The sequence below is a fragment of the Pyxicephalus adspersus genome, chromosome 10, assembly GCF_032062135.1.
Source record: "Pyxicephalus adspersus chromosome 10, UCB_Pads_2.0, whole genome shotgun sequence".
NCBI lineage: Eukaryota > Metazoa > Chordata > Amphibia > Anura > Pyxicephalidae > Pyxicephalus > Pyxicephalus adspersus.
This window is the reverse complement of record NC_092867.1, coordinates 32067990-32089854: the sequence shown is the minus strand read 5'-3', so window position 1 is coordinate 32089854 and position 21865 is coordinate 32067990. Positions and strand designations below refer to the sequence as shown.

Below are 21865 nucleotides of genomic sequence, written 5' to 3'. Positions count from 1 at the left end.
TTTTATATCCCTAAACATTTAGGCCTCGGTTTCTGAGTTTATTGCGCTTTAAGAAGATTTATCCCCTTTCTCCCCTTCCCCTGAGATAAACTATCCCAACCTCTCCCTCTATAGGTACATATCCAGCACCATTTGCTGATACATTACATTTAATTTGATTTCTATGGGATCATCTCCAGCCTTGAAGGAGCCTATAGGGCTGTGAGACCTTGATAGTGAATACTGTAAATTTGGTAAAGGGGGCTTCTCTTGCACCTTTTATCCAACAAACCTGAAAGTTACTAAAGTAAATGTAATGTTACTTAATGGCACAAGTGCCAGTATTTACAGGCAAATCAAGGTTAATAGGTATGTGGAGCAGTGCAGACTTCCCTGTCTGGCTAAATGAAAGGCTGTCATATGACAGTACTGGACCTGTCAAGATTGGTAAGTGGATGGGGCAGTGCATTAATCAGGTGTTCGTAGACCACTAGACAGGAACAAGACACCAGGATACTGGAATGGAAGACAGGAACATTGATAAAATATAAGCTGAAGTCAAAAACTGGCAGATACCAGAGGTACCAGTTCAGGATATCAGGGTTGAGGAGTTCAAGTGCAGAATCAAAAGTTCAAGTCAGAATTGGTAACAGAGGTATAAAGGCAGAAGGTGATAAGCAGACTTAAGCATTCAGGGCAAGGTCACCTCAAGTATGCAAAGGTCCAGGGGAATCCAAGTATTACATGGAAAGGTAGAACAGCAGTCAAGTTATAGGCTAACAGCAAGTAGCTGAACTCCACTCTGCAATCCTTTCCTATAGAAATCTAAAGATTGTTAGAAAAAGGTCACTAAATAAACAAATATTTATTTGATAAAACATACCAAAGTTGGTGGAGCCTCTGAAGTGGAGAGTTGGCCTATGCATTGGCCTGGAGCAGCTCTTCAAAAAAAATGCTACCACCAATCTGAATGGGTTTTGCAACAGGAAAACATTCTCTATACCCTGAAATATTTTTATCATAAAACTGATTTATTCAGTACTAAGCATAAGAAGAGTAATAATATTACACTTATATATTATGTATTCATATAGCGCCATCATATTACGCAGCGCTGTACGAAATCCATAGTCCTGTCACTAACTGTCCCTCAAAGGAGCTCACAATCAAATGTCCCTATTAACCATAGTCATATGTCAATAATGTAGTCTAAGGTCAATTTTGGGGAGAAACCAATTACCTCAATGTGGGAGGTAATCGGAGGAAACCCACACAGACACGGGGAGAATTTGCAAACTCCATGCAGATAGTGTCCTGGCCGAGATTCGAACCTGGGACACAGCGCTGCAAAGACTACTGTGCTGCCTTTAGAGTATATGTAAAATGTGGTTGAACATGTTAAATTAGATTGGTTGTAGTGCTCTGTGGACACATTCAGACACGTACATAGTTGAGGACTAGTAGGTCTATCACACATGATAAGAGAGGGGCCCTTTTTTGTGGACTGAGCAAAGTTTGTTGCTTGACCTAATTTGTTCTATCTTTAAACATCATGGGACCCTCACAATCACAATGGCATAGTATGGTTTATTCTGAGGCACTTGACGTGGGTACAGATTTAATTAGCAGTTCTTCAACTTCTGTTAATAACTTTAGATGTGCTATGTATATAGCTTAGTAACTGACTTCAAATGCTTATAGGTCATCTCTGCAGATATGTGAATAAAACGTCAGTTGTGATCATGTTGTTTCTTACCAACCAATCATTAATACAAGAAAATTAAAGGTAAAAACACAGATTATGATACTTAGGCAGTGTTGGTTATATTTCTATTTGCTTATGCAATAAAAAGCGCTAGTCAGTGAATGTAGTAAGGTATTGTCTACAAAGAGTCAGAAGGTGAAAATCCAGTCCTATTTGTAGGCCTCACGGACTGTACAACCCTGCTATTAAAGCAGAACTAAGAAAAAAAAATATTGTGAACATTTTTGCAGCTAACACCTGAACTATTTACATACTATGGTTATCAGTTGTAAAACAATGCAAGGGATTTATTACATGTGCGACCTATTTCAAATGATTTATTTAGCCAAAACCCAATGTGAAGTGCACAGTAGAATACTAGAACACATTAGTGAAATAGTAACATCAAAATATTCTCATCCAGTTGCTCAGCACTTGCTATGTATTTTGAAAGGGTTAGCTAGAAAATGTTTTGCAACCCAGACCAGATCCTTTTCAGGTTTGCTGGATCAACCGGCTTCAATGATGAAAGTGTATCCTCTCCTGCCTTGCAGAGCTTTAATAAATTCGGCCCATTGTATCTGCCTTTTGCATGTTGCTTTTTTTAAGTTGTCTTTACCTGCAACTGTTAACTAATCTGGGATATATGAAGCCCTAACTCCTTCAACCCAATTTGGGATTGATCCCTTGAATGTGCAAATACTGATATGGTCAATATTCCAGTGATGTCCACAGGAAGAAAGGTAGATTAACACTGTAACAGATAAGTCCATGAATGTGATTTGCACTTACTGTCTATCACCCGTGTCCATGTGCCAACTGTTTAATTCATAATATTAGAGATTGAATGGTGACATCTGCAGTTTTTTTGAGCGAGGGGTATTTTTCATTAATATACATGTACTATAAGTAGCATCTAACTAATGAAATTACATTTGTCATACGGCATGCTGATATTTCCACTCATCCTTCATTGATACAGGAATTTTATATTTAGTGTTAAAACCCCCAAATAGTTAAAACATTCCATTGTTTATGAGAGGACAGATGCATGCTGCATAAGGAACTTCATTGAACTAGCAGTAATTACATCTTTGAGATTAATAATATGAATTTGTTATTAGCACCACTGTACTATTATATAACCAGCAGCAATGCTGAACATACACTGAATTATTGTTTTTAAAGCTATCATGTTTATTGTGCCATAGTATATTTTGCTTTACCACCTACATTAGCTGAATGCATCTGGGTGCCCATGCATGGGCCCTTATTTTGTGCATTTTTAACATCTGTCTGCTTTTTTACTTTTTAAATATTTTTTTTTACAGCAACCTTTTTTTCTACAGGTAAATATTTGAATTAAATATATATTTATATTTGAACAAAAGACAGTTTGATTAGCGTTGACAGCAGGGTCCTCTCCTCCTCCTGTGTCACTGTCTGTATCTGTCATTTGCAACCCCTATTTAAGGTACAGCGCTTTGTATTATGTTGGCACTATATAAATCATGTTTATTAATATTATTATTATTATTATTATTAATAATAATAATAATAATAATAATATTATTAATAATAATAATTACCTGCATTTATACTTTTTTCTTCTTGCAATTGGTGGATCAGTCCGAAATAGCAGATTTGTGCTTCCATTGCAGTAAAACCTTACCTTCACAGCAAGTATTTAATGCTCATTTTGATTTAAGGGAGATGTATACGGAAAGTCTACCTTATATATCCCACAAAGTCCTCCTCTGTGCAACCGGTCCCCTGCAGCCTCTTCCATAAGCCACTCGGAGCACCAATTATAGTCATTGATACAGGGCTCTGAGGGCCCACCCACAACACAGAGGTCAGATGGAAGAAGAATAAGGGAATAGATCAGTAATCTTGCCGGTTATGCCCCCCTCTAGACATAATCTAACATTTACACTTGCAGTGTGGGTAACCCCAATGCAAGAGTATTTTTTTTTTTCTTGGAGTTCAGTTTTAGACCCCATAGCCTACCTACTTATCTAAATCTACTGAACATTACTAGCCATAAGCAGTCTTTATTATGTGCTGTATCATCCTGCTACTTTAAAAATCTTCAGGACAAGATAAAACTAAGACTGTCATTTTCTTCTTGTTAGCATGGTGGGTACTCATGGTCATATGGTGGTGATGGTGGGGGGTATGTTGTCAGCTGCCTATGTTTAGCAATACAAAACATTTATTCCATGGACTACATGGGCTATCATTGGTGATCATCATTTTAGAATAGCTAACATTTTTATGGAGGTCAACAGTGGTGTTTTTATAATGAAGTATGACTTTAAGGTAGTTACATTTGATGTGGTTTTTATTTTTATGAATATGTTTCCTATCAGATTAGAATATTTAAATAACAGTTTGCTTTCTATTAATAAAACAGCCATCCTTTGTTGTGTCCTGCAAGTCATATTCATTCAGTTTTCATTTTATTTGTTAGATCCTTCAGCAACAATAACCTTCTGGACCTGTATATACGGAACAATAATGTCTGCACTCCTAAGGTAACCACTTTGTTTTGCTTTATTTCTGAACGCTCAGCTATAGTTACTCAGGATAGTGGAGAGTCTCTATTTCCATGTTATGTAGATTTGGCAATCTAGCACAAATCTATAAAATGTTAGTGTTGAGTGTGTGTAGATTTCTCCAACAACCACAATAGCAAGAATACAGAGCATTCACTGCATTCGAAAAATCAATTACATTTCGAAGAAAATATACTATTGAGGTGCTAGAAGGGGGTCTTATGATGGTCATCTTATTGAAAATAATTATGTATTAATTGCAGGGATGAATACTACAACATTTTTGGTGTTCTTTTTTTGCTGGTAAGCATATCATTCTCTTAAAGTACCATTTCATTTAGTTGTGACCCCCTTCTTAGCATAGTTAATTGAATGAGTGGCCCCATTTGGAAGTATCACTGACTTGTACAATACTTATGTCATTGCTGCTTTTAAAAGGTTTAAATGGCCAGGAGTATTTAAAAGGAATTGCATTACACAATATACTGTCTATACAGTGAGTGGACACATTTTATATATCTATATTGTTACTGGAGCTTTTATTGTATGGTATACACCAGTGCTCCCTAACGTTTTGCAGGTTGCGGACGACTAAATGTGTGGACTCCAGACCGCGCATGCGCAGGGAGCCATGTGTCATTCAAAGGGGAAGAAACTTCCCCCAGAGTGAGGCCATGATGCCAGAACCCACCCAGAGACATAATCCGCCCTGAGCCTGCGATGTCTCTGGTCCTTCTCCTGACCCCGCTGGTGGGTGTTCTGGCCAGAGCCCCAGCCCACCTGTCAGACCGGGGGTTGGGGACCTCTGGTATGCACAACAATGGTATTTAGTAATAAATGTACATGCAATGAGGGTAATTAGAAAAGAGTTACCCCTCTGCCTTCCCAACCTTCACCCAGGTATCAAAAAGCAGCACGCCTCTGATCACTGCCTTGATTGCTTTTATTAAATATGTCTACAAACATTTAATTAACTTCTGGTAAACTCATCAAGTTTTAAATTCAATGATAGTGGTTAGCCTGCCGCTTTGCCTTTGCTTCTGCCATGTAAAATATTCCTGGGAACAAAATCTTCACTATTGGCATGGGAGCAGAGAAGCACACTTGCTGGGAAAAGAAATGTCATCGTAGGAACAGACAAAAAAGATATGTGGTCCTTGGGGTAGACAGGATGATCAGAATGCTGAGCTGTTAGCTCTGTACAGTTGCATTGTTTATCCCCTTGACACTTGTGGTAGTGTGGGGTGTTGTGAGGGCTGGAAATTGTGAGGCCTGGGAACTGAAGCTCTCCAGATTTGAATTCCATTTATCTATGGAAAACATTTATTTCCTAAACCTTCAATGTGCTATTAGAACTTAGTTTAACAGAAACAATTTAGTAATGCAAACTATAATCTATGACCTTGAAATCTGTAATTTACATCCAATTTTATGTGTCCTGCCTGTTCAGTCTTTCCGAAAAAAAAGTCTGTAATTAATTTTTTAGAATATTGAGATCAACTATTACCACATCCTATTGTAACCCATTATATGACCGCATTCTGATTTACATATTGTGACCATATGGGTTTTCCATATTAAGAATTAGATTAAGAAAGACTAAACCCCTTTAGTTTTCAACAAGATTGTACAAATCTACATCTTTTTACATTGCTTAATAAGAAATGTGCATTTGATGTGTACAATAAAAAAATGGTATGGGTAGCATTTTTAGTAGAGTAATTATCTCTGCAAGTCCTAGTTCATTGTGTACCATATGAAGCTGTGCTGAGAACCAAGACTCCAAAGATGAATTCCTGCTTCATGGAAACCATGTGATATAAAACACATTTAATGAAGTTGTGTAATTCTTTAAAATTCTTTATTCTGATACAACTACCTAAAAATGTTATGATATCATTTCCCTGTCATCCCCTCAATCGTGCTCAGGAAATGTAAACCCTAAAACACAAAGGTGATTCCTAGGCTGCTTCTCTAATTTGAACTACAAACACCTCCTCTCCTCCTTGCTATACCATAGAGGAGCTACTTTGTAGATAGATAACAGTACTTGAGCGATACAATTCTTTTGGATTTATATAAGAATTGTTATTGAAGCACTGCCAATAACACATTACAGAAGGGACACCTTCGCCTGTTCCTTTCTCCAATAATGATTTGCTTGATCATACAAACTTAAAAAAGTTCCACTTTATACCAAACCCTCACTAACCTCAGTGTCTTTAAGCATTGTGAAAAAAATAATTTTTAAAGTTCATAACAGGCATGGCGATTTTCTAAAGCAACAGAATCTTGGCAAGCGGCCAGCTCTCTAATGGAAACAATCAGCAGATGTTATGGAGGTGTTAGAAATCGATTGAACCTTTGACTCTGGAGTGGTTGTTAAGGAACCTGACAAGACATAACTTTACATTTAGCAGGTGAAGAGAGGTCAGAGATAGCTTGTTTTAAAGCTTTTGTATTTCTTGTAAGACTATGTAAATAGTTTAATCCATTCTATTGATCAGCACAGGTACACTTAAACTGTATTACAAGTGGTGTCGCCTGGCTGTGCAGTTTACATGGGTATTTTATGGAGTATTTATCCATTTTTGTAAGTGTTTGTATACTTTTTACATTGCTTTAAATTCATCTCTTTTTCAGTAACTAAAAAAATTCTGAGGCTAGCCTTAACATATTACAGTCACACAACAACAGCAGATTTTACAGTAATGTGACAGAGAACTTCAGAAAAGTTTAATATTATTAGAAGGTCTGTATATACAACAGCAAATTGCACATTCACCAAAAATTCCTTAATGGAGAACCAATCACTTCCATTAAAACCACACAGATCTGAAAAATTCCCAACCATAAAATGCTTGGTGAATGTCAGATTCACTCCTTTATAAATAGATCCCTAATTGTAGCTAATTTTTGTGAAAAGGAGTAGAAAACAAACACCTAGGTAATATGTCAGATAATAGTAATCTGGGATTGCAATGTAACCGGAGACACTAATATAGAGAAAGTCAAGCTGTTAGCTGCCCTCATTTTTCTTGACCAGCATATTGCTTTGGAGAGGCTAATGGGATATAATGATTATGGGGGTTAAGTACAGAAAAATCTCTGAATTGCTTTTTTTGTGTATATAATTTGCAATCTGTTTCTCCTAGTAGAGGCAGCTCCAGTGTGAATGAACAGGACTGTACAGAAAGTGTACAGAGAAGCCTGAATGCTTTTCCTGAATGTATGGAACCAATTTACTGGTTTCCGTACCACGCACATCATGTCTGTATTGGACAGGAGTCGTAATGTTTGCAGAAGAGAACCTTATGTGGAGGCTGCGGTGTGCTTAATATGTTTTCTGTTCTAAAATGGAGATTACATTTCACATCTGAAGGACTAATTTTATTACATGATCTTGTCACCTGTGTGGATCAGGGACAGAGCTCAGCACCCCACTGGGTGAACGCCTTATTGTACACACTGTTCTGTGATTACTTCTTCCTGTTATAACTATACATGAAAGCATTTGACATTTGAGATGGCTGTTTCACAAATTGTAGTTTGCAGCAATCAGGGAACACTACTATAATTTTGACTCTAGGTAACAATAATACATTTATTCAATATAGATATTATACGAAACGTAAACTCTTTTTCAGATGTAACAAATTTTTCTGCATCCTGAAACAGAACAAAATGCAATTGGGTGTATAACAAGCCCCAATGTGGGATAGGGAGGGTCAGTACTGAATGCTATATAGACTCTGCATTGCACAGAGGACTTAATAACATAGAAGTTGCAGATTTGAGGAGAGAGTGGAGAGAATATTTTATTAGTGAGCCACTGTCTTGCTCTATACATTACCAGGTAGGATGAGGTCAGTTATAAGGTCAGGGACCTGGCTCAGCGGTCTGATAGGAATTTCTAAATCTCATGATTGGCTAAACAGATTACCAAAGCCTGTTGCAGATAAAACAGTTTATTTAAAGAATTTAAATTGGGCATAGGCTGAGATTCTTCCTAATAAATTTTATTTAGTATGCTGTACCCAATCCAGCATTTGTTTTAACACCTTTTGGCCCACCTGCTATACTCAAAAGGGTGTTCTATAAAGATTTTACTATTTGTTGCCATACTAAGCTATAAATGCCAATTGTTTTTAGGTAAATAACAAGCAGAGAAAAGAAAGCTGGGTCTTTTTAGGCAAAACAAATTTGTATTATATATTTCACAGGATTAATCATATAAAACAACAATGGTGATATGTGATCATTCCCATGAAATAAGCATTGAATATGTAGACCATTAGCTATACATGTCAGGTACCTGGCTAAACAACACGAGTATAAGACGCAAAGTCCCTTGCCCAACGCGTTTCGCAACATGGCTTCCTCAGGGGATTGGCAGAGACCAATAATACTCTGAGACAGGGTAGTATATACAATGTACATGAATTCTTATAAAAATTAACATAATTCAGTGATGATTCTACAAAAATACATAAATCAACCAAATAAATATAGGTATGTTGGATGAAAAATATGTGACATATGATGTGTTTGATATATAGTGATGATTCACTGGTGAGTAAATCATGAGTGAGTTTTGTGGATACATAAATTGGTGTGATGTTGTGTGTATGAGTTAAGAATATGGTGTGGTATTGCTGGGATAAAGAGTCCATGTTAATGTATGAGTACAAGATTTACATAGAAAGATCAATTACTTTTACTTTGCCAATTGTTTTGGCTATGTGTGCTCATACTGCAGGAGATTGTACAGTCAGATTGTAACCCTTTATGGCCAGAGTTGGGAGGTAAAATCTCCCCCGGGGGAAAAGGGGAATTTTTACAGGAGGGGAAAACATAAGGATGCCCTCACCAGTGTTCTTCTTGCCCCTTCATTTACAAGTTGCAAATAGAGACCAGAATAAATCGCTCAACTGCAAAGAGGTCGACAACCTGGCTGTGCTGTGTAATGTGGTGGAGTGACCTATTGGCCCTGATTTACTAGAGCTCTCCAAGGCTGGAGAGAATACACTTTGATCATTGAAGCTGGGTGATCCAGAAAACCTGGAATGGATTCCTTAAAATCATTTGCTATTTGCTAGCTAATGTTTTGAATCCTGGACCAGATCCAATACAGGTTTGCTGGATCGCCCAGCTTCACTGATCAAAGTGTATTTTCCCCAGCCTTGGAGAGCTTTAATAAATCAGGGCCATTGTCTCAGACCACAGGTTTAGTTTAGGGCATTTAGGAGTTCCAATTCTAGACCAAAAAGATTAGAGACAGTGTCACCTTGCATTCTCAATGCTTGAGCACTGTCACATGATTGGATATGTCAACACTCCCCTGGGTTGGTTAGGACCCCTTCTTCAGAGATACTCGCACATTGCCCTATGTAGGTATGTGTGTTGTTATTCTCTGATCCTTTGTATGGAGTGCTTTATAGATGGTAAGTTTACCTCACCTGAGTACTTCAGAATTCTTCTATCTTTATATAGGTATTTGCTTAATTCTTTTATAGCTCTTATAATTTCTAACATATCATTTTGAATTAATAATGTTATGATCTTGGACAGTACCAGATAAAATGCTTATTTGGAGAAGGTGCTGAAGCTGGAATAGCTAATAATTATGCCAGGCGGTAATATCTCCAGACAGTGTGAAGCAACTGAAATCCCTTTATCTTCCACCTGTCTCTCCTAAAGAGTCCAGGGAGTGTCCCAGGAAATTTCTTGTCTTGGTGTCAAGATGTTCTTTTGGGAAATGGTATATTTCACTGTCAAGGAAAAAAAATCAATAGCCCTTCCATCTCTAGGGTTCCAGGTTCAAATCTCAGCCACAGCATTATCTGCATGGAGTTTCAATTCTCTCTCGTGTTTACATTTTCTCTGGCCACTGCATGGTATCCTCCTACATCCACAAAAACCTCTGGTAAGTTAATGGTCTCCATCCCCAAAATTGGTCTTTTTGGGTATATGACATGGACTTAGATTGTGACTATAGTAGGGACATTAAATAGGAGGCAGTTAGTGACATGACAATGGACTCAATAGTGCTGCGTAATCTGTTGGGGCTTTATAAATAAATTATAACAATACAAGTTTGAGAAACATATTTGATGTGTTTAACTATTGGACTCATCAGGCATTAACTACTGGTTGTGAGAAGCAGATTTATGATGATAATACTGTAAGAATGGCTATACATGGTGGTCACCATGTAAATAAAAACAATGGGCCAGGTTTATGCAAAGTTTAAAGTCCTTTGTATGGATGTAAGAGCTTGCTTAGATTCTGTCTTAGGAGAATGTCCTTGGTCCACCCTATATCAATCAGTACTCAGTACATCTGTAATAGTCCCCACCTCCCATCCTCTATGTTTAGGTTTACAAAATTATATAAACAATGGTTTATATGTGTATGTGCAGGTGTGTTTTGGTGTTTTGCTGAGCACCATGCCAGGCATTTGATAGAAACATCTATCTATCTATCTATCTATCTATCTATCTATCTATCTATCTATCTATCTATCTATCTATCTCTTTCTATATGCTCTATTGGAATAAAGACTTGTAATTGGCTTCGCTCTGATAACATTACTTTGCAATGTTGTACTACATTGGTAACATTCCATCACAATAGTAACATGGTAGCATTCTTAAGACTTTACTTGTGCCTTACATCACAGCATAAATTTAGAAAACATATGGTTGATCATGTAAGGAATTACCAGCATCGTCTAACAAAGGTAGAAGGGCGGGATACCATACATAATATTTTCATAAGGCTCCTTGAAATGTAAGCTTAGCTCTAATAATGAATTGTTGCACTTTCCATGTCATCATTGATTTTGCATTGCCCCCTTTAAAGCAGAACATTTACACATTTATATAAAAGATTCAATGTAATATAACTCTGTATTTATTAATAGATCTTCACATGTATTATTTGAATACAAGCACTATACGTACCCGAATTTCACCTGGTGGAGGATAGGAGAAGACCTGTATATGCTACATCAACTACCATAGGAAAAGACAGGTCTGTGCTATATCAGAGTTGTGTAAACTTCAAGACTGAAAGGATGGGAATACAAATCCTTTGGCATGTAAAATAGGTCCTATAAATGTATCTCATCAATGTTTTGTGGAGTATAGCATAAAATGTATGGAATAAATACCAGGTGATAACTTCAAAGGGTAAATTCTGTTGCATAGCCTTGGCAGTGCTTACTGCAATGCAAAAAAACATTTGCGATGTGCAAAGTGTAACCCACAGAAATTTGCGGTAAATTTGAATCTGATTTTTACTTTGCACATTACCATTGCTCTGTGTCCCGCCATACCTAATAGGCCTGATGTGTAAAACTGACCTCTGGTTATAACAGTATATTTAGGATTGCTGTTCTGTTATTATAACCCAGATGGCTGGTAAAATGAAACCATGCCCTAAAACGAAAATTCAGCAAAGTCTACACAGTTATAAAAAGACATAAGACATATTTATAGTGTTTATCAATTGCTTACTTTATACAAGTGGCCTGCTGTTCATACATTTATTCTTTGCATGTTAAAAAATAAATATTTGGCTAATGTTACTTTATGCTTATAGTGAGGAAAAGGACTTACATTTAATATTTATAAAATCATTTTGACATCTTTCACCAGAAATGTCTTCTGTGTAGGGAAACAAATGACTTACAGTAAGGAAGAAGAAGGACATAGGGGGAGCATAGAACTGTACATGGACCATGAAACAATTGGGCTATTGATCATATTGGTGATGAGCTCAGAGCCCATTATTGTTCAAATGCATGGCTGATACCACAAAGCAGCAAATTCTGCAAGAACTGCCCAGTGCAAATGGATACAAAATCAGTTTTTGTGTATGTTAGATTGACGGTTGGAGACAACAACTATGCCCAGGCATATTCCCCCGCTGTTTTCTGACCACCATTGGAGCGTGTGCATATAGTGCAGAAGAGGCTACAAAGATGCTGGATGAGATCAGTAATACTAAAATGTTCAAACTAAATGGCATCTCATACAGTATATGTTTATGTTTATAAATAGGAACCTTTAGGAATAACTGTGCCTTTTTTACAGTTGTCCTCAAACAATTCCCTCCCCCAATGCAGCCTAAAAGGCTTACCTTCTTTTATATATTGGAGATGATCATTCATGAAGATTATTCACTGACTGACACCTCGTCCTACTGCTCATATATTCCCTCCCTATTTAATCCTACAATTGATTCATATAATAACGGACCTTTAACCATCTATAGGAATTAATAGGACTCCACCATAGAAATGAAAAAGATGTTATTTTGCATGTGTACCCAGTATAGAATCTGACAAGAATGTTTTTGCTACTGTGGCTTTTTACACACAGTAAAGATCACTGGTGTGGGGAGGAAAACAAGTTTTTGGACAGAAGGAAAGTTTAAAATTTTATATAAAATTTTCTTTATAGCAGCTCACCAGCCTTTAGCTATGGTTGCTGCATTAGTTTTTTGTTTTGGCTAGTTCAGAAAAAAACTGTTGATCTTGCCAGAATTGCAGTGTTCTTGTCTTTTATCTGAATTGAAAAGAAGGCACAAGTATTCAGATCGTTGATATGTGAACCACTAAACCCATCAACTGACCATGTGACAGAGGTTAGCACAGACAGACGTGTTTTAAAGGACGATTGTACAAGCTCAAATGTGAGACAGACAGGAGACAGGGAGGGAAACGCCAGAGCTACAGGTCTTTGTTTCTTGGATGACTTAGGGCACATTTATAATGTGTTTTTTTTTTTCTAAAGCTTCATTAAAACCCTCTAAAGCAGAGGTCCAGATACGGCCTACCTGGTAGTTTGTTCCGGCCTAGCACCCCCTGGCCAAACCAGAACAAACTATGAGCCTCCATGTTGTGGCTCCCTTCCCTATTAACACTTCCGCCGTTGGGGTAAATAGGGAACATTCCCTCTCCTCCGTATGTATTGGTGAGGAGAGAGATTTCTCTTTAGGGAGCGTTCCTGGTGGGAAACTCGAGAGAGAGTCCGGCCTAGTGTGCTCCTGCCTACCCCTGAATAGCCTGGTGGCCAAAAAGTTTGCTGATCTCTGCTCTAAAACTTCAGTTGTGTGACCTAGAAGTCAGAATTAGGTTATGCCAAATTGTTTGTTGTTTATTAAAGCATTCAGAGCATTGTTAGACTTTGTTTCCTGCTAAAACCCTGAAATTATTCCCAACCAATTGGAAGGAATTTCCCTATAATAGGATTCCCTTAGCTGTGTGCTTGTTGTATTTTTATTGACAGAGAAAGCCATGTACTCTAGGTATTCTAAAGTATGTGTATCTCCCATCCTATTGTGTGTGAAATTCCCCCACCTACTAGATTGTAAGCTCTTCGGGGCAGGGTCCTCTCCTCCTGTATCACTGTCTGTATTCTGCAAGAACTGCCCAGTGCAAATGGATACAAAATCAGTTTTTGTGTATGTTAGATTGACGGTTGGAGACAACAACTATGCCCAGGCATATTCTCCCACTGTTTTCTGACCACCATTGGAGCGTGTGCATATAGTGCAGAAGTGGCTACAAAGATGCTGGATGAGATCAGTAATACTAAAATGTTCAAACTAAATGGCATCTCATACAGTATATGTTTACTTTTATGAATAGGAACCTTTAGGAATAACTGTGCCTTTATTACAGTTGTCCTCAAACAATTCCCTCCCCCAATGCAGCCTAAAAGGCTTACCTTCTTTTATATATTGGAGATGATCATTCATGAAGATTATTCACTGACTAACACCTCGTCCTACTGCTCATATATTCCCTCCCTATTTAATCCTACAATTGATTCATATAATAACAGACCTTTAACCATTATAAGAATGAATGGGACTCCACCATAGAAATGAATTGGGCAGTATTCTGCATGTGTACCCAGTATAGGACCTGGCAAGCATGTTTTTGCTACTGTGGCTTTGGGCAAGATCACTGGTGTGGGGAGGAAAACAAGTTTTTGGACAGAAGGAAAGATTAAAATTTATATAAAATTTTATTTTTAGCAGCTCACCAGCCTTTAGCTATGGTTGCTGCATTATTTTTTTCTTTCGGCTTGTTCAGAAATAAACTGTTGATCTTGCCAGAATTGCAGTGTTCTTGTCCTTTAACTGAATTGAAAAGAAGGCACAAGTATTCATATCGTTGATATGTGAACCACAAAACCCATCAATTGACCATGTGACAGAGGTTAGCACAGACAGACGTGTTTTAAAGGACGATTGTACAAGCTCAAATGTGGGACAGACAGGAGAAAGGGAGGGAAACGCCACAGCTACAGGTCTTTGTTTCTTGGATGACTTAGGGCACATTTATAATGTGTTTTTTTTCTAAAGCTTCATTAAAACCCTCTAAAGCATCTAAAGCAGAGGTCGGTAAACTCCGGCCTTTAGACCACATACAGCCTAGCCGATAGTTTGTTCCGGCCTAACACCCCCTGGCCGATCCGGCCTAATCCCGGCCAAGCCGGAACAAACTACCGGAGCTGCCGAAGCTCCGGAGCCGCATGTGGCTCTTGAGCCTCCATGTTGTGGCTCCCTTCCCTATTACACTTCCGTGGTAAGTGGGGAACATTCCCTCTCCTCCGTATGCATTGCAGAGGAGAGAGATTTCCCTTCAGGGAGCTTTCCTGGTGGGGGCAGAACCATTGGGGCAGGAAACTCGAGAGAGAATCCAGCCTAGTGTGCTCCTGCCTACCCCTGAAATGGTCTGGTGGCCAAAAAGTTTGCTGACCTCTGCTGTAAAACCTCAGCGGTGTGACCTAGAAGTCAGAATTAGGTTATGCCAAATTGTTTCTTGTTTATTAAAGCCTACAGGGCATTGTCAGACTTTGTTTCCTGCTAAAACCCCAAAATGATTTCCAACCAATTGGAAGGAATTTCCCTATAATAGGATTCTCTTAGCTGTGTGTGCTTGTTGTAATTTTATTGATAGAGAAAGCAAAGTACTCTAGGTATTCTAAAGTATGTGATATGTATTAATATAGAGAATTTGAAAAAATAATTTACAAACCATATTTCTTTTTTGGGGTTTAATCCGAAAATGTCCTCCAAGGGTTGCAGATTTGTAAGTGACTGACTGGCGATAAACATTACAAGGGCTGGAATGTTTAACATGGAGATAGCTGTCCCTGCCAGAGATCACACAGCAGCCTCTTATGGGACACAATCCAGTCCCCAAATGGTGAGAACAGATAACAAATATAAACACACCATAAATACTTCTGCTGCAAACAAAAGGCTAATTCCAAGTGAAAACCATGAAGGACAATTTCAGGTCTTCCTTTGTCTAATGACCTCATTTATAAGGGTATTAAGCACATTTTATCATCTTTTTGTCATTTCTGGACACCTCTTACTGTGACACATTCAGATGAATACAATTAGGCTATAGGCTTTTCCTATGTATTTGAGGCTCAAGGAGACCCAAGTGACAGATTTTCTGATTTCAAATTTTGTTCTTAATTTTATAATCAACTGATAATGGTAATAAATTTACAGGTAGGTTTTATTAATATATAACAATGTATGAAAAATGCATTGTTGCCTATCCTTTGTCTACCTTTTATGTTCAGGGTTTACAATTTGCATACATGCATTCATGTAAAAACCCATATAGTACCTTTGGTATGGTAATAACATGTCTTTTACACGTTGCATTGTTTGTTTCTGTTAATTTGTCAGTTCCATTTGTTTCATTTTTTAATTACCTGGGTTTTCTTTGTGGGATTCTGTGCACTTTAAAAAATGCATTTTTGCTATCCTTAGTCGAGCATATAGCCCAGCGAAACCCACTAATCACTGTAAACACAAGTGGCACTGAGACCCATGTCATTAAAATTTACACTTCACATAAGATATTGGGTCACATGTCAGCATTTTATCACATTCCTATTGTAAGAAAAAAAGCCTCTTCTCTTGTATGAATGAATAAAAACTTCTGTTCACAGGACATCACATTCATGCAGGAGATTTTGATTTTTTAGGAAACTGCCTACTGAATGTACAACATAGTTGAAAATTAAAAAAAATATATATATATTATACAGTACAAAGTAAAGGAAATTTAATTCATTGGAAAAAAATCAGCACCATGCACAGAGTGCAATGATCCAGATTATGTCACATGTAGCACAGTTTACTGGGTGCAGCTTCCAGGGGTATATAATGCACAGAAAAGAATACAGAGTTCCGCTTTTGAGGGGGATATATTGTACAACATGGTATACAGATTGCGCTGACCCAAGGTATAGAATGTAAAGAAGAACAGAAAAGTGTGCAGCAGTCAGACTTGTTAATGTACAGCAGGTTATACAGACTGCACATGTCTGTAGTATGTAATATTCAGCACAATATACAGGGCGGAGAGGCACAGAGTATGTAATATATAGCAGAGTATACTGGGTGCAGTAGTGATGTGCAATGTACCACAATGTATCATTGTAATAAATATGTAAAATGTAAGCTAACTGGCTTTCTCTGAAAAGTTCACCTAGTAGTAGTTTATACCAGTGGTACAGAATTTAGATTGTGACGTGACTATGGACTCTGTAAAGAGTTGTAATGTGATATATTGCAATATATTTGCACTACTGTATATAAAATACATGTACAGAGTACAGCATTTCAAAGTATGTAACATACAGCTTGGCATAGAGAGCAGTGATCTATGGTGTGTAATGTACAGCACATATAGAATGTCAGAAATATGTAAGTCAATTTAGTGAATGATTCCTTTAACTATACTGCTGAATTGAAATGTGTGTATATTTTGCCAGTATTCTATATTCTATCAGGAGATATATTAGTTTAAAATAAAAAAAAAAACATATATTTTTAATCTGCAATTAGTTGAATAAATTTACATAAATACTTAATTTTGTGCTTGGAATAGAAGATTTTTGTAACTGGAAGGTAACAGGTCAAAGTTTGTATTATTGTAGCCTTGCTAGAAGTGCCTGGAGTCCAATTCCTGACACTTTCCCTCTATGCTGTGTGAATCCAATGGGAATCCCAGCTTTCCTTTTTTTTTCCCTATGTCTTTATTCTAATGAGGAGGCAGGGCAGGGTGATATGGGAGGGCTGACTGTTTGGAATCTCAGTATGGTTTGTGTGTCAGGCTGTTTGTCAGAGTTTAAATGAACAAATGCCTCGCTGTGTAATAGAAAGGGACTACTCTGAGCTGATATCCTGCTAGCTATCTTATTACAACCTTTTGGATTTGCAAACTCCTTGTAAAAAGGAGCAACAGATGTAAGTGCTTTATCCTCTTGTTGCATGGGAATGGGCTATGGTGCTTTGATTAGTGTTAGTGCTGTGTTCTAGAAGCTGTATGGTCTTTCCATTACAAGTTACAGACTTTGTCCATTGCTGACATGTGGTGTTCATTGTACATGTATGTGTATGCAGATCATTCATGGCCACATTAAATGCATGCATGTGTATAGCACTGCCTTGGACAAGTTTGATCTGTCTCTTGTAGATGGAGTTTGCTTTACTAAAATAGAGAAAGTCTTGCATTACTGTACACGTCTGGCTGATTTTTCCATTAGTGTATGACTAAGCCCTGTATTTACTTACTACAAAGAGTGTGTTTTGCAGGAATCAGTGTGTTCCTGCAGTCCATCTGTCTGCAGTTGGTCGATTTGACATGTTGTAGATGGCTGAAGTCATTGAGTAGTTTGCCAGGGATAATATCCAGCACCCACAAGAAGTGCATCTAACAGTAAAACCTATTGTCTGCTGATTTTAATCAAAATGTATTTCATTTAATCAGAGTCCTACTAAATGCATTTATTTGCACAGATTTTCAGCTGGGACTAATGCTTTTACCGATTTGACATGTGAACCAAGCAGCAATGTCTAAACTCAGCAAATAGTCCAAATCCCCACAGTCTGCTGGAATGTTGCCTGAAAATTCTAAAAGTGCATTTTGCATCTCTTTGGTTTGACACGATGCTGTAACACTAAATTGAAAATAAACCCTGTGAATAACATAAGCCCTGCAGCAAAATGTGTACACATCTCAGTGAATCCTGCAAGATGGTTAATTATTAGCCGCCAGTCTGTTAACTTGTGTGTTGATCAAAAAATAATTCAAAACAGGTTCCTTCGTTGAAACAGCCGCATTTCACGCTTCAAATGATCCTGATTACAGATATTGTCCTCATTGTCACCTGGCAAATACTTTTCCACACTTTAAGAGTGACTTGGAATGGCATATGTTTAGCCCTGTGAGTTGTTACATGGTCCATCCTAGGATTGCAAGACTAAAGGCGGTTTTCTTGAAAAAAAATAGTTTAGAAACTTTCCCATAAAAAGCTGTGCTGATCACCAAACCTTATTAGGCTGAGACTTGGGAATGCTCTGCTGTAACCCTAGAAGATGTTTAAATGAATGACGTGTTTGTGATTGCTTCTCTCCATTTGCATGTTGTAATAAGGATGCTGTGCTGTCCATATTAGTGAAAGCTTTTATTTATTTATTCTTAAGTTTTATTTTTCAACAATTGTTAAAACACACTGGTTGTCTTTTTCACTTTGTTTTACTGCGTGAGAGTTTCCAAGTAGTAGGCATGTTCCATGTTCTCTTGCACCATATACACAAGGCAAAAAGGAAATGCCAACCGATGAGAAAATATCATTATTTAGAATATTATAAATGTGACTTCCATATGGCACAGGCAGCAAACCTAGAACAATATTTTCCTTTGTCATCTCCATAAACCAGATCATTTTACAGCTTTGAGCTAATCTGAATTTGCAGTAGGTGTGTACGAGATGACATTCAATGTTTGGCATTTGACTTCTTGCTTTAAAACCATCCATGTAACAGTGAGCAACAGGATATTGTGAGGGATTCACAAGTCTCACAAGGGCTGTACATGTTTCTTGCATGGAAGTCTTGTAATTGTATCCTGTACTGAGCTTTGTCTGTACGTTGTGCTCTATGTCTACTCTTGTCTGTTGTAGTTAAAGTGAAGGATTTCCTCTTGAATGGTTAGGCCTGTCCTTGATTCCCCAGAGATTTATGGTGTAGGGTCACGCCCTGACATCACTAGTTATATAACAGTTCAAAGTAGACCTCAAGTAAGAAAAAAAGACCTTGCTATTAAGTGAGTTGTGAGGACTCTTGACCCAACATACTTATTGTTGCACTAGTTCCTCCACCTGCATTTTTTTATATAGATGGTCCTGTACAAATGGGTGATGAGTACAACGGAGGGTTAAAAGAGCCATGATGTTAGTTTCTCTTGAAAGGAAATAAAACAAAACTTTCACTTTCCTTTCTGGTATTTGTGTTAATCAGATAGATAGAACCGGTCCATGAAATGTCCGGCACTGGTGTCTATTCCCAGTGACTTCCTTCTTGGCTTATAGCCAATCTGGGGAAAGGTTAAACAAGACATAGACTTTGGGATGTAGTGAGAAGTTTTCTAAAAAGCCAGTTTTACATTTGTTGCCTATTACAAAGTACACATTGTTATCTAAAAATAACTAATCATGCATGTTTTATATTGTGCATATGATAGGTAGAATATACGGAGAGTATAAACAAAAATAATGATAAAATAAAGTACTCGTGGTTTTGAAATGATCTCCATGTTGCTGCTGACTGATCATTCTTGGGAAAGTGCAGGATCAGCTAAATCACTTTACAATGTCACCACAAGTTACAACCACTCCCCAAATTGCGGGAAGGGATGGCATCATAAGAACAGCCTTCATATAGAAGTTAAGTAACCATGTGGAGCATGTTCCGATCTACCAGATCTGATTTGCCTGATTGTTTGTACACACAACATGATTTGTGTCATTGTGATTAAAATTTACCAACAATTTTTAGGGCAAAAATCTGTATTGTATTCTGTATAATTCCCAAAATACAGTAGTACAATCATTAATGTACAGAGCAGGTATACCAGGACCAACATCCCTGTGGTCCAAGCATCAACTGATGAGAATACTTCTAGACATCGGTCACCTACTTAATATCGTATTGTCATCATAGATGGCAGATGGATTTTTGCCTTAAAAACCCTTTCTGTTCATTTGTTCTTTATCAATGTGGCTGAAACAAAAAGCCACCAGAAGCCGAGAAGATAGTTATTTGACATTGAATTGCATGTTTCTTGTCGAATAGTACGGCCAACTTTATTCGAGTAAAGTCCCATCGGCTGGACTTCCTAATGCAAAATTCCTAATGCAAGCCTCCAATTCCTAAAATGAGGCCAGTTAAGATCTCTTTGGCAAAAATCCTCATGCTTGCCACTGCCAGGTGCATAGCAAACTGCTGGTATGCTTCCAGGAGTGGCAAAGTCCTCCAAAGTCAATGCATTTACACATGTTGTGTTTGCACTGGTTTTAGGCTTTTTTGCTTACTGTAGGCATACATATTGAAAATATTTGATATCACAGTGTTAATACAAGTAATGGTTGCCAATGTTTTTTTTTTAGCTATATAGGCTTTTTGATTTATAGTTAAACCCTCCTAAATCAGCAGCCTTCTTAGCTGCATGTGTCATCTTCTGTAAGCCTCTCGCTCTCCGGCCATTTTTGTTATGCTCATTTAATGATCTTGTAACATCTGGCATTCATAATAATAGGGAGTTAACAACATTTACGTGGTGGGAATGGTTGAGCAATGTATAAAGCAAGTCTTTGGTAAATTTGTATCTTGCAGTGAAATTTTATTAAATTTGTCATTTCCATGTTGTGTTTCCTCTCCATCACAAGATTGTCATGTGTCTGGCTTATTTCTTACAAGCCACTGTAGCTGAATGAGCATAGCATGCTTAGAAACTTTCTTCAACTGAAGTCGTGTCACGGCTAAACACAGAGAACAGTCTGCTTAAATATTCACTCTGGATTTCTATCAATCCTAATCATAAGGCTATATCATGTATCAAGCGGCAGTCATGGGTCTTAAGCTATTTTGTGATTTTAGTATAATCTTTTTATATTCTCTGTAGGTAATAGTGCCATTGCTGACTGGTGCCAGAACATTGGTTTTGTGTTCTGTTCTGATGAGGCTTAGGGTGCTGGCAAGGGCAGCCAATAAGCAGTCCCACATGAACCTGGAAAACCTTTCCCAATTGCTTTTGTCCCCCCTTAGGTAGGTGGTGCAAAGCATCCTAAGTATAATATGCCAAACATCATCTAGACAAGCCTCAATGCTGCAGGACAAGGATGCCAAACAGAAGGCCAAGTTGACCATTTAGATGCTACAGCAGAAAAAAGTTGCTGCAGTGGCCATTATAGTCTCCTGACCTTACTTTGGGAAGTCCTCAAATGTGACGTTCATGTAAGGCAACTCAACGATTTAAGGAACCTGGATTTTAGGGCAGATTTCTCACCCGGGGAAATCAAGGACCTTATCCAGAACTGTCTCAAAAGACTGCATCCCCAGGGGCTGCCAGCAAGGGAGTTTTGTCATTTCAGCCTGATCATTCAAAAAGACCAGACATCCAGAAAAGGACTGGACAAAGATGATGCCTGCAACAAAGCAAGGACAAGTGAGTGTAGATAAAAAAATCCATTCA

The 21865-nt window shown here is 37.8% G+C and overlaps 1 protein-coding gene across 25 annotated transcripts in view; it reads left to right on the top strand.

Moving 5' to 3' along the window:
* SORBS1 (sorbin and SH3 domain containing 1) overlaps positions 1–21865 on the top strand; it is a 223109-nt gene that overhangs the window by 62943 nt on the left and 138301 nt on the right. For 23 of the 25 annotated variants that reach the window (XM_072425114.1, XM_072425128.1, XM_072425123.1 and 20 more), the window contains exon 1: positions 17428–17577. The gene's annotated coding sequence lies outside the window, so the exon portion shown is untranslated. Of the gene's footprint in view, positions 1–4196; positions 4261–17427; positions 17578–21865 lie in introns of those variants that run through there. The other 2 variants (XM_072425107.1, XM_072425108.1) reach the window with 1 other exon arrangement.